A 27,847-nucleotide genomic window follows, 5' to 3' on the forward strand; every position below is an offset into this window, starting at 1 on the left:
CACGCAGCAATATTACACCACAGTGTAGGACGGGAAATGAAGGAGAATCTTGTAACATTTGTAACTGCAGGAGGAATTTAGTTAGCAGCTCACCTAATTGCATTGCAAATCATTCATTAACAAGGGTCTATTCCTCCCGTTAACTCAAAAGATACTTTAGCTTTCCCACTAATCTATACTGACTGATCAATTTAACTAATCTTTTCTACCCTTTGTAATGACCTTGCTATTATACATTATAGCCCTTTAAGAGAGCTGATGACAAGAGACTCCATATCCTCTATCAACTGGACTCAATTAAGGTTAAGAGCCACAGGGAGAGAGAAAAGCTCCCTGCCTCTGAGGGAGCAGATACACTCTGCAGGGATGACTTTGCCAGGCATTACATCAGCAGGACAGTACATGATACCAGATTCTGACTTTAGACGTACCTCATTCCATAGTTTACAAAAATCCTGCCACTGCTGCACTGCATTTAGTGATTTAATACAGTATCAGATGTACCTTGTCCTAAGTGAACTATCACTTCCTGGATACCTTGATCACTGTGTCACATCAATACCAGGAGTTTCAACAGCTGCAGCATTGTGCACGTGCTCTGGAATAACAGAGAGCATTTCTGCAGCAGTCCCTATGCACATCCATGCCATAATCATAGAAAGCTGACTATCAGTCACATCCCAGAGCTGCTCAAGAAAAACACAAGTACAACACACGCTTTATGGGTGAGTCTTCAAATAACAAATACGCTGCAGCAATAATTGTCTAGTGTGGCTGCATTGTTCCCCTTGCAGTGACAGACTACAACCAGCAGATGGAACTAACAGACCATTGATGGCCTTTGAATTAAAAGGCAGCATAGGAAAAAATGAATTGTCAGAGATCACAAACTCTGAAATAAATGTGTTCGCACAACCTTTTGTGCCAGTTAAACTGACTCAATCCTTAAGGTAAACCAGTGAAAGCTGCGTGCAGAGAAACTGATAATTCCTGGCTTCTTGATATTTTAACTTTTGGGCTTCTGACAAGTTAGTTGGAGGCAGGCTTTGTATTTTGATTTAAAAAAAGGAGGAATAAAGCATTTGGGAAAATGCTACTTTATCAGTACTGCCAACTCTAAACATTCAAGAGTCAGTCCTCCTTCCCCCCAAATCATGACCTTGTCCTTAAAATCATTATATTTTAAAATATATATACATTGAGTTCTTTTTGTTTGCCTTGTGGTTTATGAGAATTTAGGGCATATTTTCAAGCTTTCTGCAACCATGGGGGCTTAATAAAAAGAGAGCTGAGATTCTCACGTAATTACTTGTCCCAGGGCCTGGGAGCTTTTACGTTAAATACCAAATATCACGAGACTCATGATAATATTGCAAGAGTTGCCAAGTGTTTTGTTTTAATACAGATCTTCCCCTTTTGCTCCATTGAGATGTAGAAAAACCTGTAACACCTCCAAGGCTAGGCCTGATGGAAGGTAGGCTATATCTGGGCATATAGCATGTGAAATAAGGCCAAATGAGCAGACAGAGATGCACCAGCTCTTTCATTGGCATTCAGTCTAGGCAGGTGGGTCCTTCTTAGGTGTAGTTTCTATGCTTTAGTGTTGTCCACTCACAAACCCTTCCCTCTATCCTGCTGCTTTTAAATTATGTTTGATGCAAAAAATAGCTCATCCAAGTAAAGAGAAGAGGTCTCCCTGACTCATATTCTTCTGTCCGGCTGGAGCCTTTTTGTCTTCCAAGTATTCATTTGGATGCGACAGTGAGTCTGAGAGTCTGGGGCCTGGAGAAATGGCCTCTGAAATGACCGGTAAACATTCAAGAAGAAAATGAAAACTGCCTTTTGATTGTGCCAAGTCCTCTCCTGTGCCAAAAGTAAACTGAAGAGAGAAAGGTACAAGTGCTATCATGGGGAATCTGGGTAGCTCAATGCTGCCCCCTACAGTTCCTGGATGTTTATAATATGAAACAGTGGAAGATTATTTTGGAGGGTGGGTGGGAAGAGGCAGTGCAAGTGTGTATATTGTGGGACACGGGTTCCAGATTGAACCTTTCGGTCTCTCCTTCTGACTCATTTGTATCTCAGTGTTGACCTATCATCACTGCAGAGGTCAGGAACTATTTTCATCTATTTGATACATTATGCATAATTCCCCTGAAGAGCGTGCATGTGGGGCTGTAATTCCCTGTGGAGCCAGTCTGAGTTGGTCTTCTATTCCTCAGCAAAGGGCCAAACCATATCTGTTTACCATAGCATTAGCACAAGGGGTTTTAGTCCTTATTTACAAGTGCTGAAGAATTTTTGTTAAGAATCTCCTCAGTTTGCTGTATGTGCCACCTTATTTGTGCAGGAGTGGTTTTTTACAGCTCCTTCTCTTGTTTAATTGGGATTTAGCCTTGTAAATGATTAATTAAATAATAGAAAAAATACAATGTAGTTCCTGATTAATTAAATGCACTCGCCAATCCTTTCAGCCAGAGATCACACAGGAATTAATGTCTATTTGGTCACTAAGACATTATTAGTGTTATTAATAAAATAATAATAATACCTCTTATGTAGCTCTTGTCATCAGTAGATCTCAGAACACTTTATAATGGAGGTCAGTATCATTAGCCCTGCTCTACAGATGAGGAAACTAAGGTACAGGAGAATTAAAGTACTGTAGTTGGCCTCTGAGTAAGTGAACAGTTTTATTGCTCTGCCTTTGAAATCAGTCCAACACAATAGCCTAGATCAGAGCACTCCTGAACTTTGGGGAGTTTGAAATCTGGATCCAAATCTAACCCTAATAAATAATGGTCTGAGCCTTTACTTATGTCAGTAGCCCCAGATGTACTTTCATGAGTGAGGGTTACACAATTGGGCTCTAAATAAATATACAAACACATTCATATACTTAGGCCTTGTCTATATATAGGAAAATTGACCATGTGGAATATTCTATTTCTCAATAGCTTTTGCAGAACAGCTTATTCCACAATAACTATGGCAGAATTTTTTTTTCCCATGTAGACAAGGCCTCAGATTGTAAATTCTTGGTGGCAGGGACTATCTTATCATTCTGCATGTGCATAGTGCCCAGCGAAGCTGGTCCCCGATCCCTGCCTAGGGCCTTTAGGTGCAACAGCAATGCAAATAATAATAAACAATAACATTATAAAATATATATTTCCCATTCTACACTATCTCTCCTCGCTCTAATACGTTCATTCTTTCTCCAGTGCAGCATCCAGTCCTTAAGTTAAAACACTCTTGGATTCCTCCAAAGCAAAGCTGCTGCTGCTCCTCTGGTTTCAATGATCTTGACAAATCCTCCAGAGGATACTCAATGAAGAGCAGGCAGGAACACCTGCTGCTTCCACCCACTCTTCAGCAATGCTTCCCATCTCTTATGCCCCAAGAAATTCATTCTGAGACAAGTCCATGATATATGGGGAAAGGTATCTTCTGTAGTACTATCACATTATACATCCTCTGTTGTGCCTCAAGTCATAATCCCAGCAACAATGTAGTTGTTATATAGCTCATTTCCTTGGCTGTAAACTATCTTAATAATTCCACAATATTTTCTATGGAAAACTGCTATTTCCTTTTGTCTTTTTTTAATTGCTCACTTTATTTTAGAGTGAGTGACAGGCAGGCTGGGCCAAATCTATTCCTGATGCAACAACAGTGAAGTTCCTGGACCAGATCTTCAGTTAGCGTAAATCAGCATAGCTCCACTAACGTCAGAGCTATTCCAGTTTATATTAGCTGACGATCCAGTTCCATGATATAGATCTGGCCCACTGTTTCAAAAAAGAAATGGTAACAACTCTGACTTCTTCTTAAACAAACTGTACTTGTTACACAATGGCAGAATGTATGTCATGTCGCCCTCTGGTGGCTGGCCCAAAAAAGAACAACCTACCAATGCTATTAGCTAATGAAGTTATTCCTTTAGCTCAGTGGTTTTTAAACTTTTTAGGCTGTGTATCCCTGGCCACGTACCCCCAACTGAGATAGGGTCATAATATACCCATGAAAACGGGGAGGGGGGGAGGAGTCTGTAAGGAATGACGTGATGTATTGTTTGCCATTACAGGATTTTTCTCACATACCCCCTGACAAGAGCTTGAGTATCCATGGGGTATGCATACCCCAGTTTGAAAACCACTGCTTGAGCTCAAGTGGTAGAGGTCTGTACTGCAGTACTAAAGGAAATAGATTCCGATTCTGCTGATGTCCCTTGTAGGATGCTGGTACATAACTAAGTCAAGAGTTTTAGAAGTGACCAGTTATTCTGGTGCCCAACCTAAGTCATATTAAAGGGATCTGAGTTTCAGGGAGTAGTCCTCAACTCTTTCTGAAAATCAAGCTCCTTTAAGGCAACTTAAGTTGAATACCTAAAAATGGAGGCAGTCAAAATTACTGTGACGGGTTGGATCACAGAAACCCCCTTGGGAGCTGCCACCTGATGTACCAAGACTACCCCTGCTCCTGTTTTCCCTGCCAGCTCAGGACTCCAGCACCCTGTCTTGCTGAGCCAGACACTCCCATCTGCTCCAGCACAGACCCAGAGTCTCAATCACTTGCCCCGAAGCTGCAAGTTTACCTGAAAACAGCTCACAGAAGTGTGCTTGTCTTTAGCACTCAGATGTCCAACTCCCAATGGGGTCTAAACCCAAATAAATCCGTTTTACCCTGCATAAAGCTTATGCAGGGCAAACTCATAAATTGTTCGCCCTCTATAACACTGATAGAGAGATATGCACAGTTGTTTGCTCCCTCAGGTATTAATACATACTCTGAGTAAATTACTAAATAAAAAGTGATTTTATTAAATACAGACAGTAGGATTTAAGTGGTTCCAAGTAGTAATAGACAGAACAAAGTAAGTCACCAAGTAAAATAAAATAAAATGCGCAAATCTATGTCTAATCAAACTAAATACAGATAATCTCACCCTCAGAGATGCTTCAGTAAGTTTTTCTCAGACTGGACACCTTCCAGGCCTGGGCACAATTTTTTCCCCTGGTACAGCTCTTGTTCCAGCTCAGGTGATAGCTAGGGGATTCTTCATGATGGCTCCTCTCTCCACTTTGTTCTGTTCCACCCCCTTTATATATCTTTTGCATAAGGCGGGAACCCTTTGTCCCTCTGGGTTTCAACCCCCCCCCCCGGAAAAGCACCAGGTTAAAGATGGATTCCAGTTCAGGTGACATGATCACATGTCACTGCAAGACTTCATTGCCCACTTGCCAGCACACACATAACAGGAAGACTCACAGGTAAACACAGCCATCTGCGGATAATGGTCCTTGTTAATGGGAGTCATCAAGATTCCAAACCATCATTAATGGCCCACACTTTACATAATTACAATAGGCCCTCAGAGTTACATTTTATATTTCTAGTTTTAGATACAAGAGTGGTACCTTTATACAAATCAGATGATCATATTCAATAGATTATAAACTTTGTAATGATACCTTACAAGAGACCTTTTGCATGAAGCATATCCCAGTTACGTTATATTCACTTATTACCATATTTTTCTAAAACTATCCCAGTTACATTATATTCAATTATGTTTTTATAAAACCATATAGACTGCACAACGTCACACTAGTCACTTTTGAAAATCTGGGACTGACTTTATTAATACTTTATAAAACAGGATCAGTAGAAAACAAAATCTCATTCCTCAGATCAAAAGATTCTGTTCTCCCCTCGAAGCATGCGAGCAATGCTTTGTTGGCATTAATGATCGTTATACACACTAGCTTGAGAGGTACTGAAAGTGCTAGTGAAACAGTCCAATGTTTAGTCCTCTATACTGAGATCTTTATCTTGAACTATTTTATGCTCAAAAGACTCACTTGCATCACAACACACTGTCTCTAAGTATGAGCACATTCTATGGATCCTAGGGTGCTAAGGCACAGCAATGTCTACATATCTGGACGTGTATAAGAAAAGGTTTCTATGGCTCTCATTGTTCTGAATTGGGAGATGTTTTGTCTTGGTGTTTATACTCCCTGCAAGAGTTCTATTAAAGCTGATATATAGTTAGCTCTATCAGTTTGAGCTCCCTAAATCAAAGGCTGCCGACATAACACTGTGGCAGCCTTGTGATCTCATTGTATCTTGTAAGCTAAGCAGAGTAAAGTCTTGTCTAGACTTGAAGAGAGACATCTAAGGAAAACTCAGGTGATGCAGGAGGCAGTGTTGAAGATTCAGTAAGTGGCAGTTTTCTCTCTGAGTCAATATTGAACCAATGGTCCAGGGTACTGTTAAGGGGCACCATTCAGCTGTAGGAGGGTACAGTCTTTTGGATTCAATGTAAAACTGAGGTCAATGAAAAAGTCCCACTGCATTTTCTGCAAGGGTACAGGAGTTACCTAGAGATTGTCCTGAATTAAAACACTCTGGTTCTAAACACCTTTGAGTTTGGGGTAAAGTTTGGATCTGTATCCAGACTTTGCAGCTCAGGCCCAACTATTCTGTAAATACTGGTGTTCCGTCCAATTACCTGAGAAGTTGCATTCTGCCCCAGATGAATGCAACTTAAGAACCTGAACAGAATAAACTACACATTTGATCATTTTCACTCCTTGCTCTGAAATGTGTGTACTGTTTAATATCTACCACATTCCACCCCACCTAATGACTGGCAAAGTCATTCCTGTGCATAGACAATTTAAGACCTATGCGATGAAAGATTCTAGATAAATAGGATATTGGGTTATGTTTTACCTCGTAGTTTAAACTGGTAGAACAAAGCCAAGAGTTAAGGGGATGCTAACGATAATTATATTAACTAAGTGTATATATAAAGGGACACCTAGCCAAGGCTCTGGACACCCTGTGTAATGGTGTGGAGGTCATCTCAGTCTGCCCCCAGGGCCGGCTTTAGGCCAATTCCACCAATTCTCCCGAATCGGGCCCCGCGCTTAAGAGGGCCCTGCGCCCAGTGGCAGGGCCACCCAGAGTGGGGGGCAAGTGGCAGAGAATCCCTTCCCTGGCTAGAGGCACCTTTTTAATTTTTTACTCGCCCGGCGGCGCTCCAGGTCTTTGGCAGCGGGTCCTTCACTCGCTCTGGGTCTTTGGCGGCACTTTGGCGGCGGGTCCTTCAGTGCCGCCGAAGACCCGGAGCGAGTGAAGGACCCACCGCCAAAGACTAGGAGCGCGGCCCGGTGAGTACAAGCCCCACGTGTTTTTTTTACGTGTTTTTTTTTTTTTTTTTGGTCATCCCTGTCGGGGCCCCATCGAAACTGTTCGAATCGGGCCCCGCGCTTCCTAAAGCCGGCCCTGTCTGCCCCTGAGGTCAAGTGTTAGCCCCTACCTAAATTTCCCCTCACGCAGGGCATAAGCAAGTCCAAGCAGATCTTTCTAGTATTAAAGAGTGCCCTGTGTGGAGGGTCTCATTTATTTAACAGGAAAGACCACCACCAAAACATAAATGAAAGCATCAGTCAGTTACTTCACCAGAAACTCTCTGCCTCTGGATTAATCAATCTAATGTCTTGCCCCTGTAGCCACGGAGCTCTCTTGGGGGCTGAATTATCTGCCTGCTAGGCATTCAGTTGGATGCCACCCTTCCCCCAACAGTGCATTGCTCTTTGCTGAGTGTGAGAAAGTGGGACTTTCCTAAAACACTTATGAATCCCATAAGGGCCTCAGTTTCCCTCTGCACTTTACATTATTTAAAAAAAAAAAGTTTGTCTCCTGCTAAACCAGCGGTGGAAGCATGAAGTGGGGAGCCAGCTGGCTATCTAGGGGGGGAAGGGCTAGGTCATTAAAAAACTGGCTCAAACCTTCCCTGAATCAACAGAGCATCCAGCAAGACAAAGAGATTCCCAGGGACTGAACCATCAACATCTAACAGCAGGAAACCCCAGCAGGCGGGACTTGTGAACTGAGCTGGAGAACAGGGTGACAGGTGAGTAGAAGAAGGCGGCTTTTTGGAGGAACTCAGGAACTGGGGGACAAGGTGGGGAATTTATTACAGCTTGGCTGGCTCATCATGGCACTGGTTGACCAGGGTGGTCCATGGCTTAACTCAGTTGTCCCCAAACTGTGGGGTGTGCCCCCTTAGGGGGGCAGGGAGGAACATCCAGGGGGGCATGGCAGGCCCTGAGCCAGCTCCCATGAGGGGGAAAGGAGGGAGGGCCACACAGCCCTGCACTGCCCCCAGCTCTGCTCCAACCCCACTCTCAGGCCCCAGCTTCTGGCTGGCAGCCGCCAGCCATGGCCTCCAGCCTGGCTGCAACTCCGCTCCCAGCTGAGAGGCCCCAGACACATTTTATTATTGGTAAGGGCAGGTGAGAGGAAACGTTTGTGGACCATTGTCTTAATTTCTGCCTCTCTGCGCTAATCGAAGGACTGTAAGAATCTGTGTGCTTGGTGACTAATAAACAGTCCCCTTGCTTTGAAAAGGCTGCCAGTGTCACTGTAAATACTGACTAGGAGCTTTGTACCTGGAAGGGCACAGTACAAGCCTCCCTACAGGAGTCTGGATTTGCTGGTGCCAAAGGCCCAGTCTTGGAGGCCACAGGCCTGCCCTGGGGAACCGTGTGGGTTCTTGGGGCTTGGCCTACTAAAGGGGTCATTTACCAGCTGGGCATAGACCAGACCCTGTGACACCCTGACGCTGAGCAACTCCCTATTCGCTCCTCAGGAGGTTGTATGCCCAGTTTGTTCTCCTGGGCTGCTCTGGTCCCTTGCCTAGGAGCACTTTCTCTCTGGGCCTGTTCCTCTCCCTGAACATCCTCTCACCAGAGAGAGACACAGCTGGGAGTAACTTCCTACTCAGCTTCCCTGTGAAGTCTCTCTCCTCAGGAGCTTCCTCTGTTCTGGCTTCCTGACTGAGTTGGGACCTCCTAAAACTTTATTATGCCCAGATGTTCCTTATCTAATTAACTGCTGCCCAGTCACTTAGATAATTAACTACTCACAGTACATCTGGGTTGGCTCACTCTCCTTAGCAGAGCTTGTCACAAGCAGGCAGGGTGCCTGGTTTCCCCTCCCTCCGAGAGTATGTGTCTGCCCTTCAGTTAGACACCAGTGGCCTGCGCTGACTCAGGCTCACAGGACTTGGGCTAAGAGGCTGTTTAACTGTGGTGTAGATGTTTGGGTCCTAGGACCTTGTGAGGTGGGAGAGTCCCAGCCAAGCTCGAGTGTCTGCACCACAATTAAACACCCCCTTAGTCTGTGCCCTGCAAGCCCAAATTGGCTGGCATGGCCCAGGTTTTTAATTGCAGTGTAGACATACCTCAGGGACAGCTACCCTGTGCCTCCTACTATAAATTATGAAAACAAAATTAGATCATGAATCAAACATCAACTCCTTCCTCCCCCACACACATCTGATTTCTCCCTAAGGTCCTCCTCTGCAGCAGCCCATGTAAGTAGATGTGTCTTGCAGTGTGCCCTGAAGGGCAATAGTCCTCCCCCTCTTTTAAATCAAGGAGTACAATTATATCCAGCACTCAACATCTTCAAAGCTCTTAAGCAACAGCAATTAACCCCCACAAAGCCCTGCAGAGGTAAATAAGTATTATTTATCTCTATTTTACAGATGGGTAAACTGAGGCACAGGGAGAGGAAATGACTTGCTAAAGGCCAAAGCATGTGCTAGTGTCAAAACCAGCATTAGAATTGGACCGTCTTCATATGTTCGATCAGCTAGACTGCTAGGGATAGACATGGGTTCTAGAGAGCTTCCTTACTGGCTTTCTTTGAAATGCTTCAAAAGGAGATATACCAAGGATACTTATCCTGTTTCTACTCTAATTAGATTGTAAACTCTTCCAGGGTCTACCTTAATAAGTGCCTGTAGACCCTCCTGTAATACGAATATGATAATAGTAAAAACTCAAGCAATCTTTCAAACTGTGCCTAGCATTCTACAGAATAAACGTTACCAACTTTCTTATACATTGTTAGACTTGTTGAGCTAGTTACATCTTGTTTCCTTGGTTTTAATATTGGTTTCTTCTTATCTCATTGTTTATTCAGAACTCCTAGTAAAGGATATGGGGAGACAAATCAGTGTACATATGTAGGGAAGCCTGTTTTTCAAACTTGTATATGGAATTTGGGTGCCTATCATAAGTACATCTGAAAATTGGGCCATGTATGACTAAATTTTATGGATATTTTTGCATCCAAATATCACACTGGGTGCATAATGCAGCCCTCCGTATGCATCTTGTATCATAACCATATTAGAGAATGGTGCTAGTAAATTTAAACCAGAGCATGCTTAAAATCTCTTTAGGGAACATCAAAGAAACTAATTACATTGTTTTGTTTTTCCTTTTGCATTTACAGACTCAGCAAAATGACGGTGGAACGGGAATAGTAAAGAAAGCATCAGGCTCTCGGCACCATTTCTCCTTTCGTTTGGTTTCAGTTTATGAATCTCCCAGGGAAATACAGGAAGGAAGTGGTTCTTTGTTAATATTTTATAGGATTCCCGCCAATCGTTTTTAAAAATGCAATCAGTGGTGTGCATTTTCCAGTATTAATATCAACCTCTTGCAGACTATGGAGCTCCAGCTGCAGGCTCAGCATTGGTATGAAATGATCCATCAGACAGTTGGGGTTCCTCGGGCTTTGGAAGTTTGGGGGGGAGCGTTGCACCCCCAAAACTGCACTGTTGGCTGATTTCCAAACTTCAGAAGACAGAGAATCATGACTAGCTTGTATGTGCAGGTTCCTTTCAATAGGAACTGAAGCTGTAAAGAGAAAGTGATAGTAGCGGGTGAGCAGTCCTCAGAAAGGGCCTAATCCTGTTGGAATTACTCAGGCAAAACTCCCACTGAAGTCAATGGGCCCTTACGTAGGTCCAAACAGTCCCCTACATGGATGAGAACTGCAGGTGGGGAAATTACTAGGTTCCCCTCAGATTCCTCTGAATCCTTCCATTATTGGAGGGGTTGTTGGCGATTGTTCCTGCCTTGACAAAGAAAAATGGGGGGGATGAGGTTTGCCCCTCAAGTGCCACTGGTCACTGAAACGTGCCCAGATCTTGGGAGGATCTGCCAGAGCTGTCTGCACTGCTTCATTGACCCAGCTCGAGCCACACTGACAGGACATCTCCTACAGGCAGCAAACCCCAGGGACTTTTTTAACAGGAGAGCTCACTGTGGAGAAGGTTTGCTGGGGAATGTCTATATTAACTGCTAAACGGATTCTCCATAGGATGGGGTGTGTCCCTTCCCCTTTGTGGATACCTGTGAGCATCTGAGAACAGTGATGCAAAGACTGCCGCTTTCTGTCTTTTCCACAGGAAAAGGGCAAGACCTGGGTACTTTCCATTCAAGAATCTCATGGAGATGTTCAGTTTTTACTCATTGCAATATTTATTGTCTCCAGAGGGAGTTTTGCCTGAGTAAGGACTGCAGGCTGCAGCCTAGTGGGAGTTTTGTGTGAGTGACAAGCACAAAATCTGGCCAATAATAATTAGGTCTGGGAAAACCTCATGGCATTTGAGCTTTCACAAACCTCTCTTACTAGATGTTGGGTTCCCAAAACTAGCCCAAGTTCTTCCCTACCCAGTAACTTGAACTCATGAAGAACAGGAGTACTTGTGGCACCTTAGAGACTAACAAATTTATTAGAGCATAAGCTTTCATGATATATAGAGTGGAATAAATATTGAGGAGATATATATACACACATACAGAGAGCACGAACAGGTGGGAGTTGTCTTACCAACTCTGAGAGCCCAATTAAGAAAGAGAAAAAAAACTTTTGAAGTGATAATCAAGATAACCCAGTACAGACAGTTTGATAAGAAGTGTGAGAATACTTACAAGGGGAGATAGATTCAATGTTTGTAATGGCTCAGCCATTCCCAGTCCTTATTCAATCCTGAGTTGATTGTGTTTAGTTTGCATATCAATTCCAGCTCAGCAGTCTCTCGTTGGAGTCTGTTTTTGAAGTCTTTCTGTTGTAAGATAGCCACCCGCAGGTCTGACATTGAATGGCCAGACAGGTTAAAGTGTTCTCCCACTGGTTTTTGAGTATTATGATTCCTGATGTCAGATTTGTGTCCATTAATTCTTTTGCGTAGAGACTGTCTGTAGTCCACGAAAGCTTATGCTCTAATAAATTTGTTAGTCTCTAAGATGCCACAAGTACTCCTGTTCTTTTTGCGGATACAGACTAACACAGCAGCTACTCTGAAACTTGAACTCATGAGGATTTTTCAATTAAAAAAAATAAAAGCAGCCTGTAGTCTGTATTAGGGATAGAGAGCCTCCACCCCAAACTTCCCTTCCCAAAAAACAGACTCACAGAAGGGGGTACCTGATGCACTATGTTGATATTTTAATTTGGATTTCTCTCTCTTAGCTCTCTTAGGCAATGAGAGTTGTGTGCATGTATCTAATGACAGAATTGGATTGTATTTAAAGACATGAAACCATGGAAACTACAGCATGACTATAAATAAAGGACATTGCAAGGATATAACTGCCAGAGTGCCGATTAAATTTTAAAACTAGATGGTCAGTCTAAAATTCGTCTGACTTGAACTCCCAGCCATTGGTTCCTGTTATGCCTTTCTCTGCTAGATGAAAGACCCTTTAGTACCTGGTATTTTCTCATGTGGATACTTATACACTGTAATCAAGTTACCTCTTGATTTTGTTTTTGATAAGCTAAATCGATTGAGTTTTAAGTCTCTTACTTGTAAGCCATTTTTTCAGAATGTAACAATTCCTTACCATTTGATACTTGGCTGATAAAGCAAACTTTGATAAAAGTGCTGGGGCTTGGATACATAGAGCTAATGCAATATAGGAGGTCTGGTTAATGACTGCAGTTTAGACTAAATAAAATAAAGTCCTTGCAAGGCTTAGTGGAAACACTGATATTTTAATAACTAGTGTCCTCTTAATAATTATCTTTTGACACTTCTGTGTGCAGAGACTAAATGCAAATGAGCAAGACTCTGTTGGATGGGAAACAAAAGTTTATTGTAAGCCACAAGCTGCAGTAATACTGTGTGAGTTATTTTGAGATTTGAAGCCCATACTAAAAATAAAATAATGGAGCAATGGAGAATATTGAGCAGCTTCAATGTCTACAGAAGCATCAGTGAGAATAATTCCTGATCCCATTGAGAAGGGGGGTGGGGAAGGGATGGATTCTCTTCTCTACAATTATTCACTCTTGGGTTAACCCTCTCCACAGAATGGAAAGGGCTCTGCTGCCAGTGTTCAGACATGTTAATAGATTTGTGTGAGGCCTGTCAGGCTCTCCCTTAAGCTCATTCAATTACAAAGCAAATGCTGATTGGAGACTCATGGGAGAGCACTCCCATGCCATGGGGATTAATTAGCAAACTGATCTCTGTCCCTGCTCCAATGAACTATCTGCATCTGTTAAAGCACAGGATAGCACTGCCAGTGGGAGTAATGACAGCAACACTGATGGCAAGTTGGGTCAGGGAGTAAAGGATACCTGTAGCTTTGATCAGTTAGGGTATCATTCAGATGTAACCTACTATTAATCAAAGGGCTGTATTTAATTCTAGGGGAAGGTAGGTAAAATGGATCCGGAAAAAATCATCAAATAATTTAGTGTACCTGCTTATGGGCTTAACAGACTGAATTCAAATTGTGTTAGTCAACATGCATCACTTATCCAGATCTCCCTACAATTTCAGTAAATGCTTGTATTTGCAGTCACAATTAAATTCTATTAGTAGCTCCTGAATCTGAGCCTTTGGATTAAGGATCCTTCTGTAGTAGTGATGGGGCTGAAGCAGAAGCTCCTTGAAAGATTAAGTGGGGCTGGATCTTTCTGCATCAGGACCCTTGAGAATGAGGCATATTTCTATCAGGCAAATTCTAATTTTAAAAGCACCTGTATTGTATTGGGGGGTTTGTTTGTAATGGATTTTATGACTGTGTTGTAGTTGTTGTTATTTTTATTATTTGTATTTTGGTATTGCCCAGAGACCCCAGCCCTAGTGTGCTAGGTGCAATGCAAACATATGACAAAGAGAAGGTCACATCTCAAAGAGCTTACGATCCAAGTATAAATTAGTTGATATAACAGAGAGACTAGGAGCACAAGAACGATGAGATGAGATGATCAACATAAACAGTGGTTACAATACACCAACTAAACTTTGGTAATTATTTTTGTTGGCATCATTGCACAGAAGTCATTCATGCATAGATTTGTAGATTCCAAGGCCAGAAGGGACCATTCTGATCTTCTTGTTTGACATCCTATATATAACACAGGCCATAGAACATCCCAAAAATAATTCCTAGAACAGATCTTTTAGAAAAATATCCAATCCTGATTTTAAAATGGTCAGTAATGGAGAATCCACCATGACCCTTGGCAAGTTGTTCCAATCGTTAATTACTCTCTCTCTCTCTAGTATCAGAGGGGTAGCCGTGTTAGTCTGAATCTGTAAAAAGCAACAGAGGGTCCTGTGGCACCTTTAAGACTAACAGAAGTCTTAAAAGTGCCACAGGACCCTCTCTCTCTCAAAAAATTATGCCTTATTTCCAATCTGAATTTGTCTAACTTCAACATCCAGCTATTGGAATATGTTATACCTTTCTTTGCCCGACTGGAGAGTACATTATTAAATATTTATTACCCATGTATGTACTTATAGATTGTAATCAAGTCATCCCTTAACCTTCATTAAGTTAAATAGAGTGAGCTCCTGGGATCTACCACAATAGTGCGTGTTTTCTAATCCTTTAATCATTCTTGTGGCTCTTCTCTGAAACCTCTTGAATTTATCAACCTCCTTCTTGAATTGTGGATACCAGAATGGGAGAGTATTCTGTCCAGTGGTTGAACAGTATTCTGTCCAGTGGTTGGATCAGTGCCAAATACAGAGGTAAGATATAACCTCTCTACTCCTACTCGAGATTGTCCTGTTTCTGCATCCAAGCATTGCATTCATCCTTTCGGCCACAGTCCCCCACTGCAGGATCAAATTCAGCTGATAATCCATCACAATCTCCAAATCTTTTTCAAAAGCACTGCTTCCCAGAATAGAGTCCCCCAATGTGCAAGAACAACATTATTTATAGATGTATACATTTACATTTAGCGACATTAAAATACATATTATTTGCTTGAGCCGTTTACCAAGCAATCCAGATCGCTCTGTATCCGTGACCTGTGTTCATTATTCCCCCAATTTGTATCATCTGCAAACTTTATCAGTGATGATTAAGTTTTCTTCCAGATCATTAACAAAGAAGGTTAAATAGCATAGGGCCAAGAACCGACTCTTGAGGGATCCTACTAGAAACAGTCCTGTCTGTTGATGAGTCCCTATTTAAAATTACATTTTGAGACCTATCAGTTAGCTAGCTTTTAATCCATTTAACATGTGCCATTTAGGGATGTAAATAGGGTTTAAAAATAGTAACTGTTTAACCTATTAAAATTCTATTGTTTAAACAGTTAACTGTTAAGGAGTTCACATAGGTGGGTAACTGGCAGCATGTATTTTGCCGCCCCAAGCACGGCAGTAAGGCAGCTTTCGGCAGCATACCTGTGGGAGGTCCGCTGGTAACGCGGATTCGGCGGCACGTCTGCGGGAGGTCCGCCGGTCCCACACCTTCGGCGTACCCGCCGTCAAATTACCGCCAAAACCACAGGACCGGCGGATCTCCCACAGGCATGCCGCCGAAGGCAGCCTGACTGCTACCCTCACGGCAACCGGCAGGCCACCCCTTGCGGCTTGCCGCCCCAGGCACACGCTTGGTGCGCTGGTGCCTGGAGCCGCCCCTTGTAACTGGGGGAGTGTGCGGTACAGCACTCCCATGTTTTACGCGGAGCTCCACTGCTGACCCCACACCTGGAGTCCCAGCTGGGGCCAGCAGCCAGGAAGCTGGGCGGCAGCGGAGTTTGATCATTAACTGAAACCGATAAGACTGATGCTTATCGGTTAATTGGTTAAACTTTTACATCCCTAGTGCCATTAAATGTACCTTTCTATTTTTTTAATCAAAATGTCATGCGGTACCAAGTCAAATGCCTTACAGAAGTCTAATTGTATTACATTGACATTACTATCTTTACCAGCCAAACTTGTAATCTCATAAAAGAAATCATGTTAGTTTGACAGATCTATTTTCCATAAACCTATGCTGATTAGCATTAATTATATTACCCTTCTGTAATTCTTTATTAATTGAATCCCACATCAGTCGTCCTGTTATCTTGCCTGAGATTAATGTCAGACTGACAGACCTAAAATTACTTGGATCATCCCTGTTACTTTTTTTTTTAAATATTGGCAAAACATCAGCTTTCTTCCAGTCTTCTGAAAAGCAACATTAACAGTCAAGTAAACGCCTCGGCCAGCTCTTTTAAAACTCTTGGATGCAATTTATATGGTCCTGATTTTAATGTGCGTCACTTAAATAGGAGCTGTTTAATATCCTCGTGAGATACTAGTGGAATGAAGAGAGTTTTATTATATGATATGACTACATCATGTTTTTTCTTCAAATACAGAACAGAAATATTTCTTTATTCATGACCTGTAAACTTCAGATTTTTAATTTTTTTATGAGTGGAGACAAAGCAAAGCATCGTTTTTACTAAATATTTTGGTCTCACTCTAATTTGTGAGGTTCCCTAGACTATCCTACAACACAGTCCCTCTCGAAAAATCAGCATCTGAGAGCCCTTGGCTTACATTCACAGCACACACATTTGGACGTGTGGCATGGTCGCGGCTGTATTTAAGTTATTGCTGTTATGACTCCTTTGGTGATTAGAGGTAAAAACTGCTGAAATCTTAAGGCCTCACACTCTTCAGTTTAAATAACTAGAGGAGAACAGTGTTCTAGACTGCTTCAGCTCCAAAAAAAAAATCACAGACCGCTCCTCACTTTGTATTTTGACCCCACTGATACAGTAGGGAAAGATTTTGCACTGGCAGAAAGGTGGACTGGATAATCAACTACATCTTTTCCTTCTCTACATTCTTTTCATTGTACAGCACTTAGCACAGTGGGATCAAGCCTGGTTCTAGTGTTTAAGGGCTACCACAATTACTGGAGTTACTTCTGGTATAAATGTTAAATAATAATAATTTAGATTTATACAAACATCTGCTTCTTCCCAGCTCAGCCTCATTTTCTACTTGAAGTCAGAAGGCTGAATTTATGTTAGCAAAATAATTTTCCTGTCAATCTCTATCCTAATCTGATATTGGGAGGATTACCTCTTAGAAAGTGCAATATTACCAACCCTATGTGTTCAATGTGATTAGCTGAGACTCATGATTCAGCTTCCCTCCACCCCCCATAATGAGATAATTTTTAAATCCCATGATTTTTAAGACAAATAAATTCTGAGTTATTTGTATTTGCTTTCTGGTTTCTGAGCCTTCAGGGTGCACTTGGATTACATTTTCAAGCCTTCTTCTGCAACAGTGAATGCTAGAAAACTACTTCCTCCCGCCCTCCATCCCCACTTATAAATGAAAGCTAGGAGTCTCAGCTAATCACATGCCTCCAGAAGCTAAGGCATTAAGATAAACAATAAATATTGCAAGTTTCACTATAATATGGAGAGTTGGCAGCACTTGAAGTGTGAGGTGAAAAATCTCTGACCACCCGCTCCATCAGATACACAGGGCTGTAGTAATCTGCTATTGGAAAATAATGGCTAAAATTTAATTTCTAGTAACTTTAAAAATATTAGTCATTAAAAAGTAGATTGCTACCACTGCAAAGCAATGGGGATTCCAGTAGAGGAATTCCAGTAGGTGTATTTACCCTTACACTATCCCCTTTTTAAATGCACGTAAAGATACCTTTTTTCTGGATACACAGTCAGATCAAAAACCTCATCAAGGCTGGTGATCTGCGAGACACTCACAGAATTCTCCCAACACTCAGGATATCAGTGATATAACTCCACATGGAAGAAATACGTTGCAATTTCTTTGTGAGATTTTTTGATCAAAACGCTCCAATCAACCTGCCATTTACAGCAGGTTTGGGGAGAAAAGCCTATGGAAAGCTCAGAAGCAATGAACCAACTGCAACCCAACCTCATATAGTCATTTACATAGTCCTCTGTGCTTCCAATCAGAAACCAGAGTTATAATATACCGTCCACCAATCGCACTGGACATCAGAAATTGCCAATAGGAGGAGAGCCGAGGATGCTGCCCATGGTACAGAATTCCTGATAGGAGGATCACTTGATACTTTGTATAGTCTCTGCAAACAGAGGCACGTTGCAAGCAGCCCAGGCAGAGACCTAGAGCCGCAGCAGCTCTAGACCTTCCAGCAACCTGCCCAGGTGAGTGAGTGCCAGAGGGTTACGTGCTGGGGGCAGCAACATCCGATAGAAGGGAGAAACATAGAGGTCTGGGCTGAAACCACCTTGTGCTCATATGCCTGCAGGCGGAAAGCTGCAGAGGACTTTGCTGGGAAGGTAGGTGCAGCCCATCAGCACTGGGAGGGAAGGAAAGTGTATACAGCAGCCAGGCTGGGCTGGAGAAACTTGGCTGGCCGGTTAAGGATCTAATGCCTGGCAGCCTTCCTGCTTCCTTGAGCTGAGTAAAATGCCCCATTGCTGCAGCTGTCTGAGATCCCCACAGTCCGGCTGTGCTGGTGGAAGGGACTTTCTCATAGTCTTTGTACAGATCCTAGGGTCCTACGGGGCTGCTGCCCTGCTGAAACTGTCATTTGCACATTGCTGAGAGGTAGGGTGCGTTTCCACCTGCTCTCCTCCCCAAGCCTGAGGGGTCCATGCCCAGTGGTAAGGAACTGCCAGTGACTTTGCTTGTGGCTGCACCCCGGTGCTTATCAGAACGAAATGTGCCCCTTTCATTGAAGCAAATGAATGTTCAGCGCTGATGGAACAAAAGCGGAGGATTTGGAAGCGACTTTCTGGCTTGAAATCATTTCATTGGGAGGGAATCGTTAGCGAATAAAGGAGGAAGATTTAAATCATCTGCATCCTGCACACTATTCATCCCCGTGTTTGTGTAATGCATATTTATATTGGTGCAATATGCATTACATACCTAAGGGTTGTGTTTTGTTCTCATTTGGTCATTACATCCAGCAGAGCATTTGAACAAATCATGATAACAATGAGATTGCTTTGCTCTGGAAGCAGATGCAGAATTCTCTTTGTATCCCATTTTCTGTTTTGCTGAAATGTCTCTAGTCTGAAAAAGGAAAACTGGAATAAAACGACCTCAGTTGGTCTCTCCATCTCTAACTCCTGTGATGCTTTTTGGGGGTGGTGCCTTGGGGGGAATCTGCTTCTCACCCTGTATTCTTCCTAGAACCATATTGACAGTGGATCTAGTGGAGCAGCCAGATAATATTCCAGTTGTAAAAGCATATCTATAAAAATCTGCATGGTATGTATTCACGACTGCGCATCTCTCCATTTTTATGCTGCAAATACTGGCAAGTGATTTGGATTTTTTTTTTATTTAAAAATTGAAACTAATTATCGTGCACTGATTATAACACTGCTTATGTATGATTAATTCTGGGCTGATTTTTTTTTAAATTTAAATGTTTGCTGTAAATGCCTTTTGTAAACCTTTGAGGACAGGGAATGTGGGCCAAATTCTGCTGTGTTACACCAATGTAAATTCAAAGCAACTCTATAGATTGTAAAAAGAACAGGAGTACTTGTGGCACCTTAGAGACTAACAAATTTATTTCAGCATAAGCTTTAGTGGGCCACAGCTCACTTTTTCAGATGCATCTGAGGAAGTGAGCTGTAGCCCACGAAAGCTTATGCTGAAATAAACTTGTTAGTCTCTAAGGTGCCACAAGTACTCCTGTTCTTTTTGCGGATACAGACTAACACGGCTGCCACTTTGAAATGTATAGATTGTGTAAATGGAACTTGGTCCCAGCTCTTTACTGGTGTGTCAGTTTCTGCTGTGTACGTATGAAAATCTATGCTAATTCCATTGACTTCAGTGGAGTTACTCCTGATTTTAACTAGTGTAACTTTGACCAGAATTTGTCGCTCTAGCTATAAATTTACGGTGCTGTATAAATGTTTTACGAAGGTAACTTTATAATGATAGTACTGTAAATTTTGTCCTCTGTGCACCTGAAATTTGACTTCAGACTGAAAAAAATTACCATACAAAACCTGATTTTTTAAGAAAACATGCTTGTTGGCTGTATAGCAGGAAAACCGGCTGAAGCCTTGAAGAGCTTGTTTTTTGAGTTCTGCAGTGGGGGAAGCCAGTTACCGCAATCAAGCTATAAATCAGCGGGTAGCTGGGAGCTACTGTAGTTCTGGAGATTGGGTAGGAGGCAAGTCTAAGCGCATCTATCAGTGGGTATAACGCAAGAGGTGCCAAGGTCAGATCTAGTCATTCACTGCAAAGCTGGTTATACAAAATGTTCTGAGTAAACCCTGAGTGGTGGTGGTTGTAGTGCTGCTGTTGCACTGCTATGAATATATAGGCTGTCAGAGAGTTTCCAAGCTAAACACTCTACTGCACTTGAAGTTGAAATTTATAGAAGTCATCAGTTTGGGAGGGAACGTGTTTTTTGTTTTGTTTTTCCCCTTCCTAAAAGTCAAATCACACTCATTTTATTCACCTGAGTAGGCCCACTGGCTTCTCTCACGCAAGTAAGAACTGAATTCTCATGATCAAGGTAAGCAGGGTTTGACTTATTCTTTTAAATTATTTTAAACCCCCTTTTTTTAGTAGCAGAGAAGCGAAATAATTTGTGATATTTATTTATAAAACATCCATAAATCTGGAGTTTTGAGGTTGGTTTTTTTAAAACTCCACCTCAATTTTTCTTTGCTAAGTCTGAGTTTAAACTATAAAAGGATTTTCCAAAGAGCCCAGATTCTATTTAGATACCAAAATAAGTGCCCAGATTTTCAGAGCAGCTCAGCTCAGCACAGCATGTTGGGTGCTATGCAGTTTTGAAAATCTGGCTCTTATATAGTTGTTAGAATGGGTACTGAGTTCTTCTGAAAATCTGGCCTCCCTTATGGATGCTCAGCCTTTGAAATTCTGGCTCTGAGCTTCTTTGAAAATGTGATCCTTAGTTCTTGGTAACAGCAGAAGTTTCTTTTGCATTTCAGTCTCTCTGGTATATGTGATTACTGTGAGCTGTGATGAGAGACACTAGTTGGTTAACTAAGATCTGCTAATAAGTCTAAAATAGAATTGCAACAAGAGAAAATCATGGGAAAATTGGATTCCTGTGTCCATGTTCAGATAGGTCTGTTTGATTCTGGTGTGTGCTGACAGTATAGAAATCTGGGTAGTAATGTTTATCAATTTAATTGTTTACCAATATTTTAGATTAGAAAGTGAGGTTTTTTTGTTTTTGTTTTTTTTTAAGGCGGTGAAACTGTTGTTTCCATCTTCAACACATTGATATGTTGACATGGTAGCAGTGGTTTAATGTTATAAGACGTATGATGAAACAGTAGACTTTCCTGTGATAAGAGAGGCCTGGGAAAACCCAGCTGTTTAAGTGAAAGGTGTATTAGATGGCTAAGGAGATGCTGTGTGTGGCTGGGATGTTGTGTTTATGCAGTACATTGCTTTTGCAAAGTGTCTGTGTGTCCATGGAATGTTTTGTTTTAATGTATAGTTTTGTAGTATTGTTTCAAACACAGAGACATAGTATTAAAAATAAACAAACTGATTTTAATAGCTTGAGAAATTAATATATAGGAAGTACCTCTATATTAATTTCAGAGCAGGGAAATATACCCAAGTCACTTTAAGGAAGGATGGTATGCAGTTAAATCACAGGTTTTAGATACAGAAGGCCTGGGCTCTATTCCCAGCTCTGCAGCAGACAGTGCACCAGAATTCCAGCGGTCTAGGGTACATTCTTGGAACTGTCACAGACTTTCCTGTGTGACCTTGGGCGAGTCACTTAGTTGCTCTGTGGCTTAGTTCTCTTTCTGTAAAATGTGGAGAGTAATACTTCCCTACTGCATGTAGAGTGTTGTGAAGATAAATTCATTCATGTCCGTGTACTGCTCGGATGCTACAGTAATAGGAGACCTAGAGAACAGAGCTATTTAAAAAAAAAAATAAACCTTTTTACAATTTATCAAAATCTCAAAAAATTTTGACCATGAGTTTGTTAAAAAAACAGCAAAAAAAAAAAAAAGGAAAAATTTGAGAAATGTTTGCAAAAAACTTTCATCTAAATTTTGAAAAATTTTGACCTGTCCTGATAGAGAAGTCCTATTAATTTTTTTTATTGTGGCTAGCTCTACAATGATGTCTACTAACTGGAAGACTATCCCCCTAGCTGTGCCAAAGTCCCGGGAAGTTAGTTTTGAGCTGTCTTGGTAGCTTGGATTTTCTGTTGTGGCAGTGCACAGTATCAGCCTTTGCAATCACCAGTATTGATTTTGAGATTAGACTGTGTTATTATTCGATTTGCATATAGTGCCAGTTGAAAGTTTCTTCCCCTACCAATATCTGATGTCTACCTTGCAATCATGCATGTACAGTGATAGCACTTTTTTTGTTATCTCTGTCTTACTGATTCTTCTGAATAATTCTCTTTTTTCCCTCATAATTGCCTGTACATTGTTGGTAAGGAAAGCTGCTTGTGTTGCAATGATAGCAGTTTCTGCAACTGTGCTGTCAAAGTGAAATATATGATTCCGTTGTGGTTATAACTCAATGGAAAGGTTTAATTGAATACTAATCATGGCTATTTTATTTACTTCCCTCTTTGTCATTGTATCAAGCTAAACATATAATGCAACTTCTGTTAACGTGTTTATTTTTTCCCTGCAAGTCACCACAGCAGTTTTGACTTGTTTGGCTTTTGACACAGGATCACTTTGAAATGATGCTTCTGAAATTGCATAAGGCAGGCTCTGTCACTTAAAAAGAAGAAAAATTGTACATTGATGCTATGATCTCACAAATATTTGTGCAGGGTGCAGCAGGTTGTTGTACTGCAGCACGTGTATGAGGCTGGAGTGTGCACAGGAATGAGTGAAATTAATCACAAGGCATGCTGACTTCTTTGCTCACAAGTGTGCAATGTATGGGTGGCAAATGGATATGTCTTAGGAAACATGGGTTTAAGCTACAGCTTCTTTTGTTCCAATTAGGAGCTCAGGTACATTATTATTTATTTGTATTAAAGTAGTACCTAGGGTTGGGCTTCAACTGAGACTAGGCGCCCACTGTAATAGGTGTTGTGCACATACAAGAGAAATCCCTGCCCAAAGAGTTTACAATCTAAATAATCAACAAAGGATGGGAAGGGAAATAGAAGCACAGAGAGATGCCTTCCCCAAGGTCATACAGCATGTCATGGAGCAGAGCTACAAATAGAACTCAGGTCACCCAAGTCCCAGTGCCATGCTCTATGCTCAGGACAACACTGCCTCTCACAGTCGCCTCTTAGGTGCCCTCCTGCTAAGAGGTTGTAATGCAGTGCCCGTGTGTCGGGGTCTCACTGATACAGCACTGTTGTTCTTGAATGAGTATGTGTGATTCTCTGCCTTTGCTCTGTAGAGGACCACACTCTGAATGTTCTCCATCAGATATGATGCATTAATCGGCTTTAGAGGACTAACTTTCTTTGGATAGGAATAAGTGGTTAATAATAGGCAGAACCCATGTGGTTTCCCCTGTGACGGCAGTATAAGCCAGTGAGGTATTAAACAAGACATCTGTCTTGAGTGTGTTTGGGGGTGGGAGGGCGGGAGGAGAGTGCTAAGGCAAGGCATCAGGCTCTGTCAATTTACAGTGCAGTGGATGGGTCTTGGAAGCAGCGTCCACTGACTAGTAGCATTTTCCTTCTAATGTTAGTTTTATTTCAGACTGACAAAGAAAATTTATCATGTTCTCACTGTCCCCATATCTCTCCAAACTAAATTCTCTTGTGGAGCTCAAAGTACCAGTCTGTGGTTCTTTTTGCTACAGTAGCCATAGTTAGATGATAACAGAATGGAGGGACTGCGTGGTGTCCTGTAATGGTTATTGTCAGAGCTGGCTGCAGCTACAGTGGCAGGCATATATAGGAGCAAGATTAAAAAACCCAGGTTTCCGATAGGAGCAATTTTGTATGTGTTAGACTATGAATATGTAATACCATGTGAGATAGAAGGATTGCCTGGGAACAGGCTACAGTGAGAGGAATTTAGGGACAAAGTGGACAGCGAGGTGATAAATGAGCCATGCCTGAGTTGTCCTGACAAAGTCCTGTGGCATTTGTCCTTAGAAAAGACTGAATCATGGACTGAGAGTAACACAAGTACTTGTGCACTGTAAAATGTGTCAGAGATAACCCAATAAGAACTCTTAACACTGATGGCTTCACAGTTCTGTACAAACACTGGCTAACTAATCCTCATAATCCCTCTGTGAAAAGGGGTAGGAGGTTACAGATGGGGCAATGGAGACTGAAAAGTGAACTGCCCTGATCACCATGACACAGCAATAACTGAGTCCTTTGTGAACATGATTTTTATTTCCTTCACATTTCTGCTCATGGGACTGGATGAGAGGCAAATGGGATCCTTGAAGTTGTTCCCAGAACTGGGTCTTGTGTAGAACACAATCCAGCAAACCTGCCCCCGGGCACTCTATAAAGACTGCCTATAAGCATAAGCTTATTTAATTGCCTGAAATATACCAATATGGAAAGCAGTATTAGAGAAGCCACAAAACGGATGCTACTAAAAAGATCCCTTCTTCTACTGCAACATCAGAGAAAGTGGGCATTGTGCTTTCATCAAGGAATGCCTGCATCAAATGCTAGCCAAGTTGTTATTAGTCTGCTTTCTGTAATGCTGCAGTATAGGAGATGCTTAATGGTGCATAAATGGAAGTGTCCTGAAAACTACTTTGGATGTAAGGAAAGTCTAAAGGCTTCAGTCATTGATTTGCAACTAAGGTGAGGGACTGATCTCCATTAAAAACCAAACATGGATTTGGCTTGGTTTAAATCTGTAGCTCTAGTCAAGTAAATGACACTACGCTGCTAGTCAGTTACGACAACTATTCTTGAGGTTGAAACTTGAAAAGCAGAATCTAATGTGAAGGTGAAGGGATGGTTTAAAGTTGACCTACCACTGCACACTGACTTTTTACTTTGGACAGAGGAAGGCAGTAGCTTATGATTTTACATTGGAAAAGTCAGAGTAAAGAATTGAGGCCCGGGATGACTCAAGGGATTGTTAATAGGGTACAGAGACTTTCACTGAAAATCAGTGGGGTTGGGATTCTCAGAGGAGTTAGGCATCCAAATTCTACTGAAATTCATTGAGTTTTCCCTTAAGCTCCTTTGAAAATCCCAGTGTAAGAGTCCTGTTTACTTAAGGATGGGAATTTGGCCCTAAATCCAGTCTCATGTACATGGATGTTGGACATTTGTCCTTTCATATGTTTGGAAGCACCATTTGTACATATGCTGCAGAATAGGCACAACCATGGGGAACATGCGGATATGTTCCTGCTGGTTCACCCTATATTTTATTTACCTGTTGGTGAGTGAAGTCCAGGACGCTCATGCATTTTCACTCTTGGTCTCTCACAGACTTTTGGAAAGTGTCCTCTCAGGAAGTCGACGAGTGCTGTGGTCACCAAGCCTTGAAATGATCACTGACAAAGGGCCAACTGAGGCAAATGCAGCAGGCATTTCATCTGCTAGTTCCTATGGGCTCTAACCTTGTGAATCCTAGGGTTGCCAACAGTCCCGTATTATAAGAGACATCCCTTATTTTTTCATCTCTGTACAAGATTGGGAGTTGCTGAGTGCTGCAAAAAGCAGCAAGAAATACTCCTGGCGAATGTAGGTGAGTTCTTCTTCTTCATAATTAGGGGTGGGGCAGGGGTGCTAAGAAAACAGTCTGTTGTTTTTGAAATACAATGTTGGCAACCCTAGCTCTTAACTGACTTCCATACCATGCTCCACCCTGGGCCCCAGATACGTTGGTGACCCATTTCTTCCAACTGCCACAGCACCTTCTGGCCTCCCTTCTCCCAACTGTCACGGAATCTTCCCCACTGCCTCTGTGACCCTCCCCCCAACTGCTTCAGAACCTCTCCCCTGTCTCTGTGAACCCCCATCCCAACTGCCACAGAACACCCTGTCCTTGCCTCTGTGACCCTCCCCACAACTGCCATGGAACCTTCCTCCCCCCTGCCTCTGTGACCCTCCCCACAACTGCCACGGAACCTTCCTCTCCCCTGCCTCTGTGACCCCTCCCCACAACTGCCACGGAACCATCCTCCCCCCTGCCTCTGTGAACCCCCATCCCAACTGCCACAGAACACCCAGTCCTTACCTCTGTAACCCTCCCCACAACTGCCACGGAACCGTCCTCCCCCCTGCCTCTGTGACCCTCCCCACAACTGCCACGGAACCGTCCTCCCCCCTGCCTCTGTGAACCCCCATCCCAACTGCCAAAGAACACCCAGTCCTTGCCTCTGTAACCCTCCCCACAACTGCCACAGAACCTTCCTCCCCCCTGCCTCTGTGAACCCCCATCCCAACTGCCACAGAGCACCCCCTTCCTGCCTCTGTGACCTCCTCCTCCCCAACTGCCACAGAACATTTCTCCTCCCCAACTGCCATGGAACATTTCTCCTCCCTCTTTGACCCCCTCCTCATCCCAACTGCCATGGAACCTTCCCCCATTTCTGTGACTTCCCAAATGCCATGGAACCTTTGCCCAGTCCCCACTTCTGTTATCCACCCCCTCCTCCCCACTGCCCTCCTTGTTGCTACAAAACCTTTCCTTGCTGGCAGCCCCCCATCACCCACCTGAGCAGGAGGAAAAATGCAGGAGCAGACTCACCCCCAGCAGTGTCACCGCCCTTTGGCAAGTGTTTGCCCTGGAATGATTGTAATAATAATGAATGGTTGGTTTTGGTTTCTTTAAAAAAAAATCCACTATGGAAGGATCCCGGTTTCTATGACTAGAAATTTATTGTTTTGGAACTGATGCGTATGAACAGAGTCAAAGCTGCTAGCTGTAACCATTAAAGCTCTAAGTGGCTTGTGCCTGGTTACCGGAGACGAAATGTTTCCCCATGTGATACTGCCGCAGTTAAGATCCTTGGGGGCTCTTGAGCTGGAGTCCTCTCAGTCCAAATCAAGGGGCTACTGGCAGAGCCTTATGTGGCGAGGTTCTTTGCTGTGGAAGTTGCTTCTCCCCATTTGTCAGCCAAGACTTGGGGTTGTTTGGCTTACTGTGGTAATGGAGACAATATAAACACATTAGATGGTCTATTTGATTACGTTTGTTGACTGTGTTTGGTGTGGATTGTAAAGGTGGATGCAGGGTACCAATTATTGCTATACATTGAAAGAATAAAGATAAATATCAGCTGAACAAAGGATAGATGGATTTGTATTCACAACTTCAAACAAATATTGAAAACTGTGTAGAAGGACTGTTTTTTTTTTTTTTTTTCAACATTATTCTTTATATTGTGGTCACTCCTGAGGGTCCCAAATGAGATCAGGGCTCCATTCTGCTAGGTGCTATACATACAGATAGAGATGGTCCTTCCCCCCAGAAACTTGCAGTCTAAATAGAGAAGACCGCATGGGAGGCAAAGTGATTTGCCCAAGGTTGCACAACAGGTTAGTGGCATCCCAGGCTACTGCCCTATCCACTGGACTGCACTGCCTCTTATGGCAGCATGCTTTGTTTTTCTTTTCTCTTTGTTTGATCTCTCTTCTTTCTCTATTGCTTTCCATTTCTTATTCCTTCTTTCCTCCTTTCTGTTCTGCTCTGGCACTCTGTTTTGGGAGAGAAACACAAATTCATCAGCCTGATTTAGCTCTGGAGCGTGAGCATCTTAAAAACTGTCCTTTGGAAAGTGACCTAATCT

The 27,847-nt window shown here is 42.5% G+C and overlaps 1 protein-coding gene across 4 annotated transcripts in view; it reads left to right on the plus strand.

Annotated features, from left to right (window-relative positions):
* Window positions 1–18,240: 18,240 nt before the first annotated feature.
* CAMKK1 (calcium/calmodulin dependent protein kinase kinase 1) overlaps window positions 18,241–27,847 on the plus strand; it is a 197,512-nt gene continuing 187,905 nt past the window's right edge. For 3 of the 4 annotated variants that reach the window (XM_054008395.1, XM_054008396.1, XM_054008393.1), the window contains exon 1: window positions 18,241–18,306. The gene's annotated coding sequence lies outside the window, so the exon portion shown is untranslated. Of the gene's footprint in view, window positions 18,307–18,718; window positions 18,769–27,847 lie in introns of those variants that run through there. The other variant, XM_054008394.1, reaches the window with a different exon arrangement.

This window comes from Malaclemys terrapin, chromosome 18 (assembly GCF_027887155.1).
Source record: "Malaclemys terrapin pileata isolate rMalTer1 chromosome 18, rMalTer1.hap1, whole genome shotgun sequence".
Lineage (NCBI taxonomy): Eukaryota > Metazoa > Chordata > Testudines > Emydidae > Malaclemys > Malaclemys terrapin.